Here is a 17219-nt window from a genome sequence, read left to right on the forward strand (position 1 = left end):
CCAGTGATTGGAATGTGTCCATATTGTTCCACGTTCTACCAGCCATTCCCCAGCCTGCCTGCCTCCATGTGTGCCGCTCTTCCTTCTGGGATCCTTATATTCCGCTGTCTCTATAGCTTTGTTCACTTAAAAGTGTCACCCCAGGGTTCTTCCCCCAGGAGAAAAACTGTCACTTTATCTCACTCAGGCCACAATTCCCAGGACTCTCATTTGCCCTTGGATCCAGCCCAACCTGCCCCTTGCCTGTCCCTGCTGACCCCTCTCCTCACTTCTCTTCCTCACTCTCACAGTGGACTTCCATTTCCCAGTCCCTTTATCCCTGGAACTCTGCTTGGAACTCTTCCTCTCGTTTTCATCTTCTTGCCTCTTTATCTGAAACTTCAGGTCGTGGCCTGAAATGTACTTCCTTTTATCTTTATCCTTGTATTTGAACTCAGGCATTTTACCACTTGAATCATGCCCCCAGTACTTTCTGCTTTATTTTTCAGATAGGTTCTCGGAAGTTTTGTCTGAGCCAGCCTCGGATCATGGTATCCCTCCATGTAGCATGGATAGCAAGCATGCACCACCATGCCTGGCTTATTTGTTGTGATAGGGTCTTGCCAACATCTTGGTCAGGCTGTCCTTGAACCATTGATTCTCCCAATCTTTGCCTCCAAGTAACTAGAATTACAAGTATGTTGCACCTAGCAACATTTTTGATGTCTTCATACATCAAGAAGCATCTTTTGATGTCTTGCTACTATAACAAGATACTGGAGTCTAAGGAATTTATAAAGAATAGAAATAGATTTCTCAGCCTCCAGAGTGTGAGAAATGCAAGATCAAGATGCAAACAGGTTTCATTACCTCTGTTTCCCAGCTGGTGTCTTGTGGCTGTATCCTCTAGAGGGAAAAAAGGCACAACTACAATCTTTAGGATTCTAGAAGCCATAACACATGGAGAAGACTTCTTAGCACTTCAGCTGTGCTCTGGGGCTCTATGCTGAACTCCTGAAGTTGTCCTACAATCCACTGTCTGTCTTCCCTATTATACCATTAACCCTTCAAAGGAGGAACCTTGGGTGATATCCAAAAAGAAATGTACTCTTTACCCAACTTATGTAACTATAAACCCTCTGTACATCAACCTTATAATTTTTTTTTAATTTAAAGGGTAGGAACCGAGTGAGGACTCAAAAGTTGCATACCCAATGCTATGGACATGGTACTGGAAATATAAACACAACTACATAGACATAAAAGCTTATGACCCAGACATCCCATGATCATGGCTAGGGAGAACCAACATAGTGAAAATGGCTATACTGCCAAAATTGATATACAAATTCAATGCAAACCCCATCAAAATCCCAAAGACATTCTTTACTGAAATAGAGTATATAATCCAAAGATTCATATGGAACAAGAAAAGACCTACAATAGCCAAAACAATTCTAGGCAAAAAGAGCAATGCTGGTGGTATTACAATACCAGACTTCAAACTCTACTATAGAGCCATAATAACAAAAACCGTTTGGTACTGGCACAAAAACAGACCAAAAGATCAGTGGAACAGAACAGAAGACCCAGAAATAGATCCACATAGTCAACTTGTATTTGATAAAGGAGACAAAGATATACAGTGGAACAAAGACAGTCTGTTCAACTACTGGTGCTGGCAAAACTGGGCAGCCACATGCAGGAAACTAAAAATTGACCCTAGCCTTTCGCCATGCACAAGTATTAACTCAAAGTGGATCAAAGACCTCAATGTCAGACCGTAAACCGTGAAACTGCTACATGATAGAGTAGGAGAGACACTGGAACTCATAGGCATAGGCAAAAGATTCCTGAACAGAATCCCAGGGTTACAACAGATTGGAGAGAGACTTGATAAATGGACTACCTAAAAATAAAAAGTTTCTGCACAGATAAAAGCATAGTCGCAAAAGTAGAGAGACAGCCAACCAACTGGGAAAAGATATTTACCAATAATACATCTGACAAGTGCTTAATATCCAGTATCTACAGGGAACTCAAACTAATCCGCCGAAAACCCAATAAACTATTCACTAAATAGGCAAGGGAACTAAAGAGAGACCTATCAGAAGAGATTAAAATGGCAGAAAAGCATATGAGAAAATGTTCATCATCTATGGTCATAAAGGAAATGCAAATAAAAACAACCCTAAGATACCACCTTACCCCAACAAGAATGGCCAAGATCTTGAACTCAGACAATGACAGTTGCTGGCGGGGTTGTGGAGAAAAAGGAACCCTACTGCACTGCTGGTGGGAATGTAGACTAGTTCAGCCACTCTGGAAAGCAGTGTGGAGGTTTCTTAAAAAACTGAAAATTGACCTTCCCTACGATCCCGCCATACCACTTCTGGGCATCTACCCTGAACATCATTACCCAAGATATGATAAGGACACCTGCTCAGCTATGTTTATCTCTGCACTATTCACAATAGCCAGGCATGGAAACAATCCAGATGCCCTACTGCAGATGAATGGATACAGAAAATGTGGCATATATATATATATATATACATATATATATATATATACACACACAGACACACACACACACACAATGGAATTCTACGTAGCCAACAGACAAAATAATGGCATTTGCAGGGAAGTGGATGAATCTAGAGCGAATCACATTGAGTGAGACAAGACCAAAAGAAAGAAGGAACATGGTATCCTTAATATGTGGCTATTAGATCCAAACAGTACAAGAGTGAGGACTCAATATTTGCATACCCAATGTTATGGACATGGTATTGGAAATACAAACACAACTACATAGACATAAAAGCCTATGACTCTATAGATATGTTTTATTTCATAAATTAATATGTAACCATGCTATATGAAGGGATCCCTTTCTTGACTTCCCAAAATCCATCCACTCTAGGCATTTCCCATCTTTATGACAAAGGACTTGACCTGAGGCAGGGGCTGCAGAATCTCTGATAACAGCTCAGATTACAAGAGCAGCTAAACCAGGTGGAGTTACCAGAATTCTTCCCCACCCCACCCCCCTTGGCCTGCCAGGGAATTCCCTCCCCTTCCTTTGTTGTCAGAGCAGTGCGCCTGAAGCCCACAGAGATGATAGGTCAGTTCAAACAGAAAAGGTGTCAGTGGTTGCCCCAGCCAATCAACCATGCTGAATTCCATTGGCCACCTGTATATGGCCAGCTCAACCACATGGCTGGGGCCTATAAAAGTAGCCTGTAAGATCAGGCGGGGTCGCTCCCTCACTCACATCTTAGAGGCATCCCTGACCCGTCAGTATGGTTCTCGATGCTAGGCGCGGAATAAAACTCTGTTTAACTTAACTTCTAAATTCCGCTTTTGTGTCAGACTCGTTCCTTTGATCACGGACCCTAACACTATACAAACCCTTAGTTTTTAGAACATAATCAAAATTGGGCTAAGTGCCAGTGATTGTATATATAGATTCCCTTCTTGAACACTTGTTTAACATATTTGAAATATGATGTAAAAATCAATGTTAATAAATTCTTTAATAAAAAATACAGCTCTCAAAAAAAAAAAAAAAAAACAGTAGGAACCTTAGGCCAGGTGCTGGTAGCTCACCTCTGTAATCCTCACTACTCAGGAGGCTGAGATCTGAGGATCTCAGTTCAAAGCCAGCCTGGGCATGAAAGATCATGAGACTCTTATCTTCAATTAACCACCAGAAAACTGAAAAGTGGTGCTGTGGCTCAAGTGGTATCGAGCACAAGCCTTGAGCTGAAGAGCTCAGGGACAATGCCCAGGTCCAGAGTTCAAGCCCCAGGACTAGAACAAAAGAAAATTCTATGTGGATATCATGAATTGGTGAGCAACTGACAGATGCCCTATTGACCTAAGCCAAAAAAATCACAGGAGCTGAAGAGGGAGAGCCAACCAGTTCTGGTGCCTGGAGTCCACCTTGAACCTTAGGGGCTGGAGGCCAAAAGATGAACACCTTTTTGCTTCGAAGGGTGACAGGCAGAGTCAGGTGAACAGACTGCTGGAATTAAAGAGGAAGGAGAACGTGGGAACATCAGATTGTGCAGGCTGATTGGAAGTACTATTTCCAGAAACAGGGGTGGAGCCAGATAAGGAAGAACAATTAAAGCCAGGTCTTGACACAGGAGTAATAAAGAGCCTTCATGCAAGACACAACAGCAAACAGGTATGAAAGAGTGTGACAGAACAGCTATCTCAAAGAAGGATTAGAAAGGACAGGGCTACAGCCAGAAGAACATTAGTCCAGGATGTGTTGCCCAGGTGAAGACTATGAAGAAACCTCTTCAGAGTCTCCAAGAGCTGCTGCTGCTGAGAACCAGGTGAAAAAAGCCAGGAAGATGGGGATTGAGGCCCATCATCCATCCATCTCCATGGCTGAGATGTGCCATATTTAGAAATCACAAGACCAACTAGGTATTGACAGTCTAGATGCAAAAGCTTCAGGGGCTTTTAGGACTACAGGGTGAAAGCAAAACTGCAGGTGAGAACTTGGGAGGTCTCAATAAAATTACCAGTTGATGCCAAGTGAATGAGTCACTTGGCCTTAGGAGCCAGTAAAGAGAATTCTGGAAACAGGACTTGTTTGGGCAGATGATGCAGATGATGCAATTGAAGCTGGAGATGGCTCAGTCCAAATCTCAGCTGTGTACTATCTGGAGACCTTTGACAAATCAATTCACTTCCATGAGCCTAAATTCCACCTCTGTAAAGGGGGCAAAAAAAATTCTAAATCATAGGAGTTTTGTTAAGAATAAGGAAAATAGCCTTTATGAGGAGCCAAGTTCTGGTCTATGGGTGGGTGTTCTGCACAAGTGGCTTCTGATGAGAAGTCAGTAAAGAGAAAAAGATGGTGGCTGGAGACCTGGATCCTGGACCACAAATGTCAGCTGTCCTGAGGGTGATGAACAGTGTCAGATATTACAGGATATTAAAGAGGAAGCAGGTTGGAAGGATTAGTGAGTCTTTAGAAAATACAAATCTGAAGACATACAAAAGGGGGCAAGTGAACAGAATAACAGAAAAAGCAAGAGGGAAAAAGAATCAATGTGAAGGAACTCCATCTGTCAGACTATCTAGGCTGCAGATAGCCTGTCCTATTAACACCATTTGAGCAATAAAGACATTTAATTAACATAACAAGAAGTCTGGAGAATGGCAGCTCCAGGATTAGCCCAGAGTGTGTCTCCCAAGAACCTAGGCTTTTTCCATCCTTCCTCTGCAGCATCTGAACACATTGGCTTCTCACCCTCAGACTTACCCTCAAGGATGGAAGAGAGCTGCTGTGCCAATCAACTTCTCATTAGAAAAACATCAGTGGCAGGGAAGAAAGGAGAACGACTTCCTCTTCCAGAGAATTAAAGATTTCCCAGAAGCCTCCTAGGAAACATTTGTAATTCGTTAGCCAGGTCAGGGCCTATGTTGCAAAGGGTGCCAGGAAGATTCCATAGAGGGAGGGAGGCAAGGAAGAGAAGGTTGAAAAGAGCCATACTGCGTATACCATCAACACTCTGCCATATTACTCAGGAAATATGGAAATGATATTAAAAAGGACATGTTTGCCAAGTACACGTGGCTCACACCTGTAATCCTAACTACTCAAGAGGCCGAGATCTGAGGATCGTGGTTCAGGACTATTGTGACTCTTATCTCCAGTTAACCATCAAAAAGCCAGACAGAGATGTGGCTCAAGCAATAGAGTACTAGTTGAGCAAAGAAGCTAAGGGATAACACTCAGGCTCTGAGTGCAAGCCCCAGTACTGGCAGAAAGAAAAAGAACATTGCCAATGGAAAAAGAAAAGATTTAGCTACGTTACTTGCTCATATTCCTCTGCAGTAAGTGGACAGCTGGGCACTTCCAGCAGCAGGAAACCCCTCTAGCTAGACCATTTCCCTTCTAAGCTCAGACTTCCCATCTCTCCTTCCATTCAGTGGGTCTTACCTGCCCAGTCCTGAGCTTCCTGTTTTCACTCCCAGAAACCCTTCCCATCTTTTCCTGAGCATGGTCCCTTCTCAGATTCAGGTCTGAGCTTTAATGCCACCTATTTGGAAGCCCTTCTTGGCTGTCCTCCTTAACATGGGCCCCTCTGGACTCTGCCTTTTGTCTTTCTAATAACCTGTGGCCCTGCTTGTTTATGCCTTCTCTTCACACTAAGCAGAGGCTCTGTGAAGGCAGGGTCCCTGTTCCTATTGCACACCAGAGCATCTCCTAAGCTTTAGTGTGGCACAAATCAAGGGCTCCATTAACAAATAAAAAGCTAAGCCCAGGTTGCAAGAAATTAATATTGGCAAAGTGGTCAGATTCCCCCCTCATGTCTCTATTCAGAGGTGGCTCTAGGTATCCCTTCTGTGTCCCACCGAAGGTTCACTTGATGAGCCCTCTCTGCCTGCAGGCAAGTGTCTGGTCATTCCTGGGTTATGCAGGAAGGTGGGAGGTAAGACCTTCCAGATGGCCTACGCCTGGCAGGTCATAGGTTTGCTCAGTGGGGATCCCCTCCCCTGCTCCTAATGAGTTCTTTCCGGACTGTGGCATTGGGTTCTTGGCAACCACTGTTCCCGAAAGATACCCTGAAATTGGAGGATATTCAGAGATGGAATGTCTGAAACAATGCAGGGACAGGGGAAATGGAATAATTATAATAGATGAAAAGACCCACACTCTGGGCTTTGCCAAGCTAAAGGATAGGATAAAGCAATAGGATAATTGCATACAAGGCTGTAAGGGGTGTGAAGCCCTGGGGGGGAGTGGGGAGGCGGGAAAGTATTGGGGATGACATGAGAGGGTATAATTATGTGAAATGGAATAAGATGAAGCCCTGGGAATTTTCGGCTTAGTGGCAGGAACCATTTCCTCTCAAGAAAGCTCTGAGGTTAGATAGCAGTTTGCTAATGGAAGGAATGAGGTGCCACCCTGATGGCATGTAAGCCCATCCTGAGCCAAGCCTGGAAACTCGACAGCCTCTTCCTAGGAGGCTGGGGTTGAGAGTTAGGGGCAGAGGTGATCAGATGGCAAAGTGGTATAGTGGTCATTTGGTCAGAGAAAGCTGAAACCCAGACCCATCTGACAGCTTTCCAGCAGTATGACATGGCTCAAGTCCCTTGGGCCTCCATTTCTGCATCTCTAGGCTATAAGGTTATATGGAGTAAATGTAATGATTTATACAGGTCCTTGTCACAGGTTACATATACCAAAAACATACAAGGTGTCAGTTACAATCCCTACATAGACAATGAATTGTCCTGGGATCTCTAGTCCCCACTAGAGGACACAGCTGGAATCCTGCAGTCTTTGATGGGCTCTGAGATGTCACTTCCCGCCAGAGCCACTTGGGGAAGTATACAGAAGAGGGTGGCAGGCTCTGCAGTAACACAGCCTATGGCAATGTGAAGTTTCTGGGAGCTGGAAAGGCTCATCAGGAAAGCCAGAAAAGAGAGGAAAGGGGAAGAAAAAGGAACCGGTGGGTGCCGGTGGCTCATGCCTGTAATCCTAGCTGCTCAGGAGGCTGAGATCTGAGGACTGTGTCACTCAAGTCCGTGAGACTCTTACCTCCAATTAACCACCAGAAAACTGGAAGTTGCTCTGTGGCTCAAGGAGTAGGGTGGTTGCCTTGAGCTGAAGAGCTTAGGGAGAGTGCTCAGGGCCAGAGTTCAAGTCCCATAACCAACAAAAAAAGGGGGTGGGGAAAGGAGGAAACAAAAAAAGTCCATTATCTTCCTAATTCCTATTTCCAATGTGAAGAAACCAACAAAGCAGCCTTTTTCTGACCAAGAAGACAATAGGTTCCCTGGCCACTGGACGGTGACTTCTTCCCTCCTAGCCCCTCCTACAGAAATGAGGGTTCATTTCTGTGAACAGATCTGAACACTGGTGTACAAGCTTGTAGAAAGACTCAGTAACTAGTTTCAAAGTACCTGTCAGCCTGAGGATATAGCTTAGTGGTAGAGCACTTGCCTAGCATGTGTAAGGCCTTAGGTTCAATCCCTACCAAAGAGAAAAATAAGAGCCACGGGAGTTTGGCATAGCGCTAGAATGCTTGCCTAGCATGTACAAAGACCAAGGTTTGATTCCTTGGTACCACATACATAGAAGAAGCTGGAAGTGGTACTGTGGCTCAAGTGGTAGAGTTGCTTTGTGAAAGCCCAAGGACAGTGCTCAGGCCCTGAGCCCAAGTCCAGGACTGGCAAAAAAGAGGCAAAGTTTGCCTCTAGCACATGAAGGAAAATGAGAATGGAGCTGGGTAGGATGACAAGGGCAAGGGCTGCTAGAAAGCAGCATCAAAAAAGGCTCAGCAGCAGAGGGGCCTGACCTGTGAGCTCCACCATGGATGCACAGGAGGCCTGGATCCCCATCAGTAGCCTCTGAAGCTTACATGGCCTCCAAACCTCTTGGAATGAAAATCAGGCAGGCCATGGCCTTCAGCCAACAATTGAAACATAAGAAGCCAGGATCACAAAAGCAGCATAAACAATGTGCTAAATGAGGCCCAAAGAAAGGTCCCTAGCCCTTCTTTTTCTGCTGTGTAGAGAAGAAAGATTCCGGGAGGTAGATGAGGGACTCCCACTATGTGAGGCCATTTTGACCAATAGAATTGGGGCCTGCTGGCTAGGCACCAGAACAGCAGGAAGTATGGCTAGAAGGCAACCATGCACTCCTCTAGTGGACGATGTGCTATCCAGGACCACCACCCATGACCTGTCTGACCTGGAGGCAGGAAATGAGAGCCAGACTCACCAACTCTCACCAACTAGCACCCTGGCTGTCCTGGCTGGTGGGTTTCAGTGGACAAGAGGCCAAAGTGAGGGATCAGGAAATCAAGCTCGAGTCCCAGCTCAGGACCTTACCAGCTATATGAACTGTGACAGGTCACGGGCCTTCTCTGGACCCCAGGGTCCCTATCTAATGACAAAGGGTAAAGACCTCATAACCCCAAAGGTTCTTCTTTAGGGTCTAATAATCAAGACTTGCAAACTATCCTGTATATAGTTGTTCACATGTGCCTGGGTATCTCTCACATCTAAGACAGTGGGAAACCAGGACTCTAGAGGGGATTCTGGGAGACGGAAGCCTCTGGGTATCAGGAGGCACTGCCAATACAACTTCAGACAGGCCGGAAAGGGCTGAATGCTGCTTATTGATCTGTGCTTGTCAGAGGAAGATCAGACAAGCTTCCTGCCCCTCCCCTTAGCCCAGCTTTTGCTTTGAATCCTATAACCATCATCTTACTTAACCATAGTAGAGCCACCCTGGAAGGACTATAGGTACCTTTGCTGCACCCATTTTAGGCAGGCAGATTGCTCAAGGCAACACCACTAAGTAGGAAAAGCAAGATTCTGGGCCCATATCCTATCATCTCTCCAGTTCCCTAGCCAGAATTCAGAGACTAAAGGCCAGGCTCTTCACAAGTCCTGTCCTTCCCAGTTGTCAGTTCTATTCACGACACCTTGGAATGAAGCCCTGCCTCTCCGGGGACCCAGTATGTGGGCACTGTTAGAATACCAGCTGCTCCAATAGCAGGACAAGGAGTATGCGGGACATGGCTAAGAGGCCTTAATGGGGTTGACATGGAGACGAGAGGGGAGGGACCTTGTGATGCCAGTGATCTAGGAGGTACTCCTAAAAAAAGAGCAGTTAGGCCAGCAGTAATCAAGGGACCAGGGACCTTCTCCTTGCATGGACACAGCCTAGAGGTCAGGAAAGAGCAGGTCCTTTGGGTAAGGAAGCTTCGGAGAGCCACCTTGACAGAGACCCAGCTGGAGGGGAAACCTGACACTGCAGCTCTGCACCCAGAATCTAAATCAGGCCACCTTGGCTCTTGGGCAGTCCACTGCTTTGGGATCTGGGGAAATGCCTCCAGAATGAGATGGCACATAGACTGCTAGTGCCACCCTCGATGTTCACCAAGTGTCCTGACAGGAGGGAACCCCGGAAGGAATGGAATGGAGGGGCTGTGTCTGGAAAGAAGTGAGAATGCCTGTGGTAGGGGGAGGAGGCTAGCCAGGGCCTCAGATCCTGGGATCCTGTGGAAAAGATGGGGAATGGGGCTGGGGGGGGTGTCTGAGAAGTGTCTTTCAAAGCAGCTAAGCTACCACAGAAGCCCCTGGTCACCGAGCTGACCTCACCCAGCTGGGGCGGCTGGCCCAATCTATCCTCCATGCTCCTGAAATCATAACACAAAAATCACAGCACGTAGTCAACACCGATGCTGAGCTACATCCAGCTCTGCCCTTGTCCCTCCTGTTCTCACCTAACCAACAGCCATCCACTCCCAGTTCCTCTAATTCTACCAACCTTCCCAGGCCCCTGACCTCTTCTCCACAAGCTGTTCTAGCTCCCGGGACAATTTTCCTTCCACCCAAAGTGGCCATATGAATTTCAGCCCTTTTTTTTTTTTTTGCCAGTCCTGGGGCTTTAACTCAGGGCCTGAGCACTGTCCGTGGGTTCTCAAGGCTAGAGCTTTACCACTTGAGCCATCGCACTATTTCCAGTTTTTCCCTATGTATGTAGTACCAAGGAATCCAACCCAGTCTTTGTGCATGCAAGCACTCTACCACTAGGCCAAACTCCTAGCCCATCTTCTGAGAGGTGACTGGTCCCCTTTAGGGATCCCTTCCATGATTGCCTCTGATATGACAATCCTCCAACCCAGAAACAGAAGGCCTGGCCACTACCCTGCAACCCTCCCACCACACAGCTAGGGAACACAAAGCCAGGGGCCAGAGCTACTTGCAATTTCCCCAGCAATGTGATTCACATCAAGATGGGCCTCAAGTTCAAATTCTTCTGGCAGTTTATCCAAGGGTATTTCCTATTTCTCCAGTGCAGTTGTACTCTAAGTCACATTTTCCTCATGTATGTTCTTTTATGTGTACATAAATGAAGATGTGACTAGGAGCCTGGACAATAATACCCAGGGCCTAGGACAAGAAGGTGCCACCGTGCTAGGAGAACATGGCTCATGTCAGAAAAGGCTATAATATTGAGGAAGCCCTATGAGGTGAGACTTGCCAGTCCCAAGTTCAAGTCCTGTTTGGTCCACCATCAACTGAGGGGCTGTTGAGAAATTCATTGAAGCTGGGCTTTGCTGCTCTCATTTGTAGTCTGGGGCAAATGGGAGCTTTTCATGAGCAGTGCAGAGCAGAAATGCCAGCCAGGCAAGCCCCTCCAAGAGACAACATTCATGCGCCCCTCAGGCACCCCACCCCAACCCCGGGACTGCCTTCAGAAGCAGCCTGTAGCTTAACCACTGTGATCTGGGGGCCCCACCCTTTTTGAGGATGTTTTTAATGATTAACCAAGAATCCCCCTTCTGGCCCCAGTCCTGGCTCTGAGGCAGGTTTAGTTTCAAGGCTTCTTGACTGGACACTGGATCCCCTGGCCCATCCCCACTGCCTGAGTCTGGCCATATAATCTCTTTCTCTTACCAACTTCTAGGCTCTGTAGCCCTCCTGCCCAGCCAAGGCAACCATGCTGCCACTAAGAAGTAGAGACTGAAGAGGGAAAAGAAAGGGTTTCCCTGGAGAAGGCTCCATACCAGCCATACAGGTCAGAATGATGTTGGTCCCAGAATCCAGGCAAACACTCAGTGTCTGGTCATCTTTGATATAAGCCAGGCCAGGCAGGACTGAAGTCCAGCTCCTACACTCACAAATAGCAGACCCAGAGAGTGTTAGAGACTAGCTCAATGTCACGCTGCAGGTGAGGAGGAGGGAGTCTGACCCAGACTTTGGACTTGCCAGAGAAAGGGGCTTAGAGCTGAACTAGCCCCCAAGTCTGAGTATACTGTTGAAAGTTTCCCCTAAAAAAATACCACCACATTTCAAAGCCCTCATTCCTGGAAGCACGATGTCCAGCTGCCACATCAGGGGACGGCCTCAGATCCATGTCTCCAGTCTTTGCTTATCCTTTGCCTACAGTTACTGCATCAGAGCCAACATCAGTAGCCAGCAAGCACTTGTTTCTAGATGTCATCACTAGCTTGCATATACTAAGCCCCAGCTTTTGTGTCCCCAGACTGCCACGCTGCCATAGAGGCTGTGCAGCCCCATCCAGGGTGCTATCAGGAGACTGGGAACAGGGAACCTGTAATAAGAAAAAATTTTAAAGTGCTTCTAGGCCTCTGACACTCAACTTCTTTGCCCAGAGACCCTCTATGTGGAGCCAGGGATTCTCCTACCTACAGTTCAGGGTCCCACCGGAAAGTCCAAGGCCTCAATCTGAGGCCAGCTGGCTCTTGTCACCATCCTGTCCACCTTCAAGTTTTCCACATAGAAGAGAAATAAGTTGCTTCTCCCCACCCCAGAAAACAGCTTGAAATCGGAACCCAAGAGCATGACCTCTACCACGTACAGCTGAGTGCCCATGAGTGCTGGTCCCCTCTGGTGGGCCAGGCTGCTGGAAGTAAAAAAAGTATAGAGCCCATGGCACCCTCCCCTACCTGGCCCACTGCCATGCTCCCTTGAGGGTCTTGGCACAACTATTACCTCCACAGCTGTGGCCTGGCACAGCACGTCAACACTGGCTGATCAGCAAAAGCCCTAGCCAATCAACCCCAGATGAGGCTTATTCAAGTATGTTGGCTTGAGAGTACCTAACAGCACCAGATACACAGTTGGGGGTGGGGGATTAGTACATACTGGTGATACCTGTGCCTACCAAATAAAATCAAAACTGAGACACACAGACATGGCCTCAGTATTCTGCCTTCTTGTCGCACCAGTAAGGAAAATCTTGCCCCAGGTCACTTGGTGAGTTTGGCCCATACTGGCTCCACTTGCCTAGCCAGAAAATCCCCAAAGCTTCCACTGAGAGTGGAGACAGTGACATCATGGCTGAGCAAAAGACGCTACAGTATCCCAGCCCTTCTGCTGTGCTACTCTCAGGCTGACCACACTACTGGCAGCACCCCAACTTTGGTTGGGCCCTGGTTGTTAAAGAAGCCTAGGATTGTGGTGCAGAACTGCCACCTGGGAGCCTGGGGGGACTAAGTGGACAGCCCACATCCCTCCTGCAGGTTATTTATAAAGTGTTTCTGCATGAGTCAGTCACAAAGCTGTCCAGCACGCAAGGGACTATTTCTGCAGAAATGCCATAAAAGGTCCCAGTTTCTGGGGTCCCACTGACCACTTAGCAGCTTGCTCCTTATGGACAGAAAGAAATAGGACACTGGGTCCCCAAGGTCTGTGGGGCTCTCACAGTGACTCCTCCTACATGAGCAATCTGAGCTCCAAGCAGGAATGTGAGCCCTACAAGGCCAGTCTGGGGAAACAGATGGAAGAACCCCAGGCAGGAGAAGGAAGGTCTCAGCCAGACTCCCTCCTGACCACAGACCACAGGCCCCTTGCCCCCAGTACCACTTCCTGCCACCCTTTCCAGCCCAGACTGACATGTCCAAGAGTACAATCCACACCCCACACCCCCAGCACAGGTTGTCCGCACCTCCATTCCCGAGTTTACAGCTTTCCACCTCCGCCCAGAGACCAGCTATTTATATCTCTCTCCACTCTCCCTTTGGAAAGGGAGCCCAGCCCCACCAAGCTTTTCTTCCTGCTCCTGGCAACACTAATTACTTCCTCAGCTGGGTGCCGCCCCACCACCCCTGGCTGCGACCATCAGGAAGCAATGTGCCTGCTGTCATATGCACCTTCTCAGGGAGACCGGGCCCAAATCCCTGTACATGATTAACCCAGGGTCTGCTTCAGGGAGCCTTTCCATGCCCAAGACACTCCTCTGAGCTGAGGGCCTTTGGGCCCTCCCTCTGCAGCCCTCACAAGAGCATGAGGCCCCATTGGCTTACACAGCTAACCTGCTGTGTGCCTGGCATGGGACTCAGCTGTTAGAAGTGGAGAGGGCAGGGAGATAAATAAGCCTGTCCGCCCTCAAGGAGGGCAAACACATAAACAACTCATTTATGCAATGAGAAAGAATGAAGTGCTAAATTAAGGTACAAGCTGAGCCTGCAGGCCCTCAATTCTTTCCTACTTCTTTATTATAAAAGCAACTGTGTTCTTTGTTTCTTATTATAAAAGCAACTATGTTCATTCTTTAAAGAACTAGTATATGTACATGAAAGTTATAGTTGTACAATACATTTGTTATCCAACAGCCCAAGCAGCTCTGAAAGTACAGACCCTCAGCCAAGCTCTATATGGGACAGTCTTTGCCACAGTGAAATTCATTAGAAATATTTTAAAGCAACATGCTATGGATAGGGCGATATATTTGTGAGAAAAAAAAGCCATCTCAATACTCAAAAATATGAAGGATACACACTAAAGGGGTAAGCCATGTTCAGCCTCAAGGAAGGGAAACTTTTTGGCCTAGAAATTTTAGTTGAATGCTACAATAATCATGTGTTTATATAATCTCGGATTTAAAAAAAAATTAAACATTTTTGCAGAACTGGAAATCAAACCCAAGGCTTATGTGGGCTAGGCCAACACTCTGAGTTACAGCCCCAGCTCTTGGATTTTTCAGAGTATTTTTATAGCCCAGGCTGACCTCAAACTTGCAATTTTCCTGGGCAGTCTTAAGACTGATCACTTGGTACCAATTCTGACCAACTCTGAACCTGCATGAGATATTTTAACTGTTTTTACTTTCTTACCCCTGCCCCCAATTCTTCCCCACTTAACCCAAGGTCGATGTTGTATGCCCTGAATATATACGAAAGTGCCATCTTGCAGTGGCTATCACATGCCATAAGTCATTCTCTTACCATTACTAGTTTCTACTTTTTGGGGAGAGTGGAGGAAGGACAGAAAGGACAGAAAGAATTGCTTTGCCTGAGATCTAAAAACTTAGTTTCACCAGATTCCTGGCAATAAACTTCAGTAGTGTAAGAAGAAACAATTTTTGAGCTCAGCAAAAGTTTTTAACTGAAAGACAAAACCTGGGCACCAACTCCCGGCCCCCCACTCCCCCACATACACATTGCATTTGGGCCTTTTAATATAACACACCACACAAAGGCACAGAATATAGAACCCGAACTCCCTGAAGATTAAGACAGATCTTCTTAGGCTCCAGCCAGCTACATAGAATGAACAGCCCCTCCCATAGCAAAGTCCTTCCAGAGAGAGAAATAAAGACAACCCCCCCCACCCCCACGTATCCTCAGCCCCATATACATCTTCTACGAGGGGCTTTAATTCTCCCTTAAAATTCCCCAGTTAGGTGCTAGTCAGTGGGGGTATCAACAAAACCAAAGTTTCCATCCCCAGTTGGAACCTCCCTCAGTGGGTAAAGGACCTGTGGTTCTTCATCTAGCAAAACGTACTTCTATGCAGAAGACGTGCCACCCACCCAAAGAGTCTGGCAAGCAAGCAGGCTGCTTCCTATTTATGCCTAGTACAGCAGGCCCTGCCCCTCTGCTCAGATTGGCCAAGCTCAGGTTCACAATTTGCTCATGATTGGCTAATTTGAGGAGAGTAGAGCAGATGTATTTGCATAAAGTGACCTTTAAAAGACATTGAGATCTGAGTAACAGCAATTACTCCCACCTTCTGTTACTTTCTTGAACAATCTGAGGTGTGTCTGAATTCCTCACACCTTCTGCTACTTTCTTGCTGATCTTGTGTAAGAGTAGGGTAATCAACAAGAGCCAAGCCCACCAGGCCAAAGCAGAAACTTTGAAGACAATTCTCACAACATTGACGGAAAGGAGGCAACCTTTTTGTCACGTATACAACGGCCATCTTAGCTACACGAGAGGCTGAGATCAGGACTGTCATTCCACTCCAGCCTGGAAAGAAAAGCTTGTAAGACTCCATCTTAATGGATAGAAGCTGTGCGTGGTGGCCTGGACCTCTCATCCCACCCATGACCAGAAGCCAAGATAAGATCACTGTCCAGGCACACTCCCAGGCAGAAAGTAAAACCCTCTCTCAAACAATAACCAGAACAAAAGAGGGCTGAAAGTATGCCTTACCAGTATGCCTAAGGCCCTGAGTTTAATCCCAACATCAGAGAAACCTTTCCCTGAGATACACTCCCCTATGCCTCCCCACTTCTACCCTCACTTCCTATAGCTAAAGTTTCCAAAGGGAAAAGTATAGTCCAAAGGCCCCAATCCCCCTGCCCTTCTTACCCCACTCACACATCTCCCCTTTGTACAAATCAGATGTTCCTTTCTTCTACACAGGGTCTGATCCCACCCCTGGCCAGAGCCCAGGAACTGTCAGGCCACCTGGCTGAGAAGAAGGCAAGATGGGTCTTACCTGCCAGCTGCCACTGCCCTGTCCTTGGAGTTGGCCTCTTGCCTGAGTAACAAGTGCAGAGATTCCAGGAGATGACAAAGCTGGCACAGGCAATGTGACCTTTCCTCCAGGTGCAGGGGCAAAGAGGGCTGAGAAGACGTCTCCCGTGCCCTTTACCTGGCAGGGGCCTCAGCTGTGCAGCAAGGAGGATGGAACAGGCCCCCTGGGAGTACTGGATCATAGTCAGGTCCCAGCTTTGACACAGGATTCATGGCTGTATCAGACCCCACCCCTCTTCTTTGTATTTCCCATATTCATGTGACCTTGATGTCAACTTCTCCCCCAGGTTCTGCTCCAGTGGGTCTGCATCTAGAACAGCGCCCTGGGGGAATTCTGGGGCAGGTGGTTCCCACTCTAAGAATCATTCTGTGGACCATAGCACCATAGGCTCAATTTCTCACCCCGTCCCCATCACACACTGTGGCTAAGAAGACCTGATGAGCTCACTCACCTAGGGGATAAGAAGCTAGAAGACTAGAGGCCCAACTCCTCAAGACATGCCGCCCTTCCCCTGGAAACCTTTATCCATCTTCTGATCACCCCAAGAACTGGGGATGATGTCAGAAGTGAGCCTGGCAAACAAAACCCAGGAATAGCCATCAAAGAGCCTTCATTTGGCAACCTGTCTTTTCAAACCTTCACCTAATTTAAGTGCTAACATTATCTGAATTTGATTGATAAGGAAATTGAGGCCAAGAGGTTAAGTTAGTGTCCTAAATTCTCCCTGCTGGTAAATGATAGAAGCAGAATCTAGAGTCTAAGGTCCCAATCTCAATCCCACATCCACCTGTTCTCCACCGTTTTTTCCTGCCCCTCCTCCTTTCCCTCCCCTTCTCCTCCCCTTCCTCCTCCTCTGAGAATGCTTTCCCTTCCTGCTGACTCACTTCCTTTCCTTTCCCAGGACCTGTGGCAGTACACCTCTGCTGCCAAGTGGTGACCTAATGTCACCCCTGTCTCCC

The sequence above is a fragment of the Megascapheus bottae genome, chromosome 15, assembly GCF_031878675.1.
Source record: "Megascapheus bottae isolate mThoBot1 chromosome 15, mThoBot2.hap1, whole genome shotgun sequence".
NCBI classification, from domain to species: Eukaryota; Metazoa; Chordata; class Mammalia; order Rodentia; family Geomyidae; genus Megascapheus; species Megascapheus bottae.